This window comes from Chiloscyllium punctatum, chromosome 34 (assembly GCF_047496795.1).
Source record: "Chiloscyllium punctatum isolate Juve2018m chromosome 34, sChiPun1.3, whole genome shotgun sequence".
Classification (NCBI taxonomy): domain Eukaryota; kingdom Metazoa; phylum Chordata; class Chondrichthyes; order Orectolobiformes; family Hemiscylliidae; genus Chiloscyllium; species Chiloscyllium punctatum.
In genome coordinates, this window is record NC_092772.1 from 66509279 (window position 1) to 66515084 (window position 5806).

Consider the following 5806-nt stretch of genomic DNA (forward strand, 5'->3'; position numbering starts at 1 on the left):
TTGACTGTGTTGGGTCAGTCTGCTCTTCACTGGGTGTGTTACATTGACAGAGTGGCGTCAGTCTGTTCTTCCCTGGGAGTGTTACAGTGACAGGGTGGTCTCAGTCTGCTCTCCCCTGGGTGTGTACCATTGACAGTTTGGGGTCAGTCTGCTCTTCCCTGGGTGTGTTAAATTGATAGAGTGGGGTCAGTCTGCTCTTCCCTGGGTGTGTTACAATGACAGAGTGAGGTCAGTCTGCTCTTCACTTTGTTTGTTACATTGACAGAGTTTGGTCAGTCTGCTCTTCCCTGGGTGTGTTACATTGACAGAGTTGGGTCAGTGTGCTCTTCCCAGGGCGTGTCACATTGACAGAGTGGGGACAGTCTGCTCTTTTATGGGTGGGTTACATTGACAGAGTGGGGTCAGTCTGCTCTTCCCTGGGTGTATTACATTGACAGAGTGGGGTCAGTCTGTTCTTCCCTGGGTGTGTTACATTGATTGAGTGGGTTCAGTCTGCTCTTCCCTGGGTGTGTTACATTGACAGAGTGGGGTCAGTCTGTTCTCCCAGGGTTTGTTACATTGACACAGTGGGGTCAGTCTGCTCTTCCCTGGGTGCATGACATTGACAGAGTGCGGTCAGTCTGCTCTTCCCTGGGTGCGTGACATTGACAGAGTGGGGTCAGTCTGCTCTTCCCTGGGTGTGTTAAATTGACAGAGTGGGGTCAGTCTGCTCTTCCCAGGGTGTGTTACGTTGACAGAGTGGAGTTAGTCTGCTCTTCCCTGGGTATGTTACATTGACCTAACCAGGTCAATCTTCTGTTCCCTGGATGTGTTACATTGACAGAGGGGGCTCAGTCTGCTCTTCCCTGGGTGTGTTACATTGACAGAGTGAGGTCAGTCTGCTCTTCCCTGGGTGCGTTACAATGACAGAGAGGGGTCAGTCTGCTCTTTCCTGGGTGTGTTTCAATGACAGAGTTGGGTCAGTCTACTCTTCCCAGAATGTGTTACATTGACAGAGTTGGGTCAGTCTGATCTTCCCTGGGTGTGAAACGTTGACAGAAAGGGGTCAGTCTGCTCTTCCCTGGGTGTTTTACTTTGACAGAGTGGGGTCAGTCTGCTCTTCCCTGCGTGTGTTACATTGACAGAGTGGGGTCAGTCTGCTCTTCCCTGGGTTTGTTACATTGACAGAGTGGGGTCAGTCTGCTCTTCCCTTCGTGTGTTACAGTGACAGAGTGGGGTCAGTCTGCTCTTCCCAGGGTGTGTTACATTGACAGAGTGGGGTCAGTCTGCTCTTCCCAGGGTGTGTTACATTGACAGAGTGGGGTCAGTCTGCTCTTCCCTGGGTGTGTTACATTGACAGAGTGCGGTCAGTGTGCTCTTCCCTGGGTGCGTGACATTGACAGAGTGGGGTCAGTCTGCTCTTCCCTGGGTGTGTAACATTGACAGAGTGGGGTCAGTCTGCTCTTCCCTGGGTGCGTGACATTGACAGAGTGGGGTAAGTCTGCTCTTCCCTCGGTGTTTTACATTGACAGAGTGGGGTCAGTCTGCTCTTCCCTGGGTGTGTTACATTGACAGAGTGGGGACAGTCTGCTCTTCCCTGGGTGTGTTACATTGACAGAGTGAGGTCAGTCTGCTCTACCCTGGGTGTATTACATTGACAGATTGGGGTCAGTATACTCTTCCCTGGGTGTCTTTCATTGACAGAGTGGGGTCAGTCTGCTCTTCCCTGGGTGTGTTACATTGACAGAGTGGGGTCAGTCTGCTCTTTCCTGGGTGTGTTACATTGACAGAGTGGGGTCAGTCTGCTCTTTTATGGGTGGGTTACATTGACACAGTGGGGTCAGTCTGTTTTACCTGGGTGTGTTACATTGACAGATTGGGGTCAGTCTGCTCTTTCCTGGGTGTGTTACATTGACAGAGTGGGGTCAGTCTGCTCTTTTATGGGTGGGTTACATTGACAGAGTGGGGTCAGTCTGCTCTTCCCTGGGTGTGTTACATTGACAGAGTGGGGTCAGTCTGCTCTTCCCTGGGAGGGTTACATTGACAGAGTGGGGTCAGTCTTCTCTTCCCTGGGAGTGTTAAATTGACTGATTGGGGTCAGTCTGCTCTTCCCCAAGTGTGTTACATTGACACAGTGGGGTCAGTCTGCTCTTCCCTTGGTGTGTTACAATAACAGAGTGGGGTCAGTGCGCACTTCCCTGGGTGTGTTACATTGACAGTGTGGGGGTCAGTCTGCTCTTCCCAGGGTGTGTTGCATTGACAGAGTGTGGTCAGTCTGCTCTTCCCAGGGCGTGTCACATTGACAGAGTGGGGTCAGTCTGCTCTTTTATGGGTAGGTTACATTGACTGATTGGGGTCAGACTGCTCTTCCCTGGGTGTGTTAAATTGACAGACTGGGGTCAGTCTGTTCTTCCCTGGGTGTGTGACATTGACAGAGTGGGTTCAGTCTGCTCTTCCCTGGGTGTGTTACATTGACAGCGTGGGGACAGTCTTATCTCCCAGGGTTTGTTACATTGACAGAGTGGGGTCAGTCTGCTCTTCCTTTGCTGTGTTACAATGACAGAGTGGGGTCAGTGTACACTTCCCTGTGTGTGTTACATTGACAGAGTGGGGGTCAGTCTGCTCTTCCCAGGGTGTGTTACATTGACAGAGTGTGGTCAGTCTGCTCTTCCCAGGGCGTGTCACATTGACAGAGTGGGGTCAGTCTGCTCTTTTATGGGTGGGTTACATTGACAGAATGAATTCAGTCTGCTCTTCCCTGCGGGTGTTGCATTGACAGAGTGGGGTCAGTCTGATCTTCCCTGGTTGTGTTACATTGACAGAGTGAGTTCAGTCTGCTCTTCCCTGGGTGTGTTACATTGACAGAGTGGGGTCAGTCTGCTCTTCCCTGGGTGTGTTACATTGACAGAGTGAGGTCAGTCTGCTCTTCCCTGGGTTTGTTACATTGACAGAGTGGGCTCAGTCTTCTCTTCCCTGGGTGTGTTACATTGACTGATTGGGGTCAGTCTGCTATTCCCTGAGTGTGTTACATTGACAGAGTGGGGTCAGTCTGTTCGTCTTTGGGTGTGTTAAATTGACTGTGTTGGGTCAGTCTGCTCTTCACTGGGTGTGTTACATTGACAGAGTGGCGTCAGTCTGTTCTTCCCTGGGAGTGTTACAGTGACAGGGTGGTGTCATTCTGCTCTCCCCTGGGTGTGTTCCATTGACAGAGTGGGGTCAGTCTGCTCTTCCCTGGGTGTGTTAAATTGATAGAGTGGGGTCAGTCTGTTCTGCCCTTGGTGTGTTACATTGACAGAGTGGTATCTGTCTGCTCTTCCCTGGGTGTGTTACATTGACAGAGTGGGGTCAGTCTGTTCTCCCATTGTGTGTTACATTGACAGAGTGGGGTCAGTCTGCTCTTCCCTGGGTTTGTTACAATGACAGAGTGGGGTCAATGTGCACTTCACTGGGTGGGTTACATTGACAGAGTGGGGTCAGTCTGCTCTTCACTTTGTTTGTTACATTGACAGAGTTTGGTCAGTCTGCTCTTCCCTGGGTGTGTTACATTGACAGAGTTGGGTCAGTGTGCTCTTCCCAGGGCGTGTTACATTGATTGAGTGGGTTCAGTCTGCTCTTCCCTGGGTGTGTTACATTGACAGAGTGGGGTCAGTCTGTTCTCCCAGGGTTTGTTACATTGACAGAGTGGTGTCAGTCTGCTCTTCCCTTGCTGTGTTACAATGACAGAGTGGGGCCCGTGTGCACCTCCCTGTGTGTGTTACATTGACAGAGTGGGGGTCAGTCTGCTCTTCCCAGGGTGTGTTACATTGACAGAGTGTGGTCAGTCTGCTCTTCCCTGGGTGAGTTACATTGACAGTGTTGGTTCAGTCTGCTCTCCCCTGGGTGTGATACATTGACAGAGTGGGGTCAGACTGCTATTCCCTGAGTATGTTACATTGACAGAGGGGGTGTGTCTGCTCTTCCCAGGGTGTGTTACATTGACAGGGTGGGGTCAGTCTGCTCTTCCCTCGGTGTGTTACATTGACAGGGTGGGTTCAGTCTGCTCTTCCCTTGGCGTGTTACGTTGACAGAGTGGGGTCAGTCTGCTCTTCCCTGGGTGTGTTACATTGACAGGGTGGGGTCAGTCTGCTCTTCCCTGGGTATGTTACATTGACAGAGTGGGGTCAGTCTGCATTTCCCCGAGTGTGTTACTTTGACAGAGTGGGGACAGTCTGCTCTTCCCTGAGTGTGTTACTTTGACAGAGTGGGGTCAGTCTGCTCTTCCCTAGGTGAGTTACATTGAGATAGAGGGGTCAGTCTGGTCTCCACTGGGTGTGTTACATTGACAGAGTGAGGTCAGTCTGCTCTTCCCTGGGTGTGTTACAATGATAGAGTGGGGTCAGTCTGCTCTTCCCTGAGTGTGTTACTTTGACAGAGTGGGGACAGTCTGCTCTTCCCTGAGTGTGTTACTTTGACAGAGTGGGGTCAGTCTGCTCTTCCCTGGGTGTGTTACATTGACAGAGTGGGGTCAGTCTGCTCTTCCCTGGGTGTGTTATACTGACAGAGTGGGGTCAGTATGCTCTTCCCTGGGTGTGTTACATTGACAGAACAGGGTCCGTCTGCCTTTCCCTGGGTGTGTTACATTGACAGAGTGAGGTCAGTCTGCTCTTCCCTCGGTGTGTTACAATGACAGAGTGGGGTCAGTCTGCTCTTCCCTGGGTGTGTTACATTGACAGAGTGGGGTCAGTCTGCTCTTTCCAGGGTGTGTTACATTGACAGAGTTGGGTCAGTCTGATGTTCCCTGGGTGTATAACGTTGAGAGACAGGGGTCAGTCTGGTCTTCCCTGGTTGTGTTACATTGACAGAGACAACTCAGTCTGCTCTTCCCTGGGTGTGTTGCAATGGCAGAGTGTGGTCAGTCTGCTCTTCCCTGTGTATGTTATATTGACACAGTGGGGTCAGTCTGCTCTTCCCTGGGTGCGTGACATTGACAGAATGCGGTCAGTCTGCTCTTCCCTGTGTGCGTGACATTGACAGAGTGGGGTCAATCTGCTCTTCCCTGGGTGTGTTACATTGACAGAGTGGGGTCAGTGTGCTCTTCCCAGGGCGTGTCACGTTGACAGAGTGGGGACAGTATGCTCTTTTATGGGTGGGTGACATTGACAGAGTGGGGTCAGTCTGCTCTTCCCTGGGTGTGTTACATTGACAGAGTGGGGTCAGTGTGATCTTCCCTGGTTGTGTTACATTGACAGAGTGAGTTCAGTCTGCTCCTCCCTGGGTGTGTTACATTGACAGAGTGGGGTCAGTCTGCTTTTCCCTGGGAGGGTTACATTGACAGAGTGGGGTCAGTCTTCTCTTCCCTGGGTGTGTAACATTGACAGATTGGGGTCAGTCTGCTCTTCCCCAAGTTTGTTAATTGACACAGTGGGGTCAGTCTGTTCTTCCCTGGGTGTGTTACATTGACAGAGTGGGGTCAGTCTGCTCTTCCCTGGCTATGTTACATTGACAGAGTGGGGTCAGTCTGCTCTTCCCTGGGTGTGTTACATTGACAGAGTGGGGTCAATCTGCTCTTCCCTGGGTGGGTAACATTGACAGAGTGGGGTCAGTCTGCTCTTCCCTGGGTGTGTTTCATTGACAGAGTGGGGTCAGTTTGCTCTTTCCTGGGTGCGTTACATTGACAGAGTGGTGTCAGTCTGCTCTTCCCTGGGTGTGTTACATTGACAGAGTGGGGTCAGTCTGCCCTTACCTAGGTGTGTTACATTGATAGAGTGGGGTCAGTCTGTTCTCCCAGGGTTTGTTACATGGACAGAGTGGGGTCAGTCTGTTCTTCCCTGGGTGTGCTACATTGACA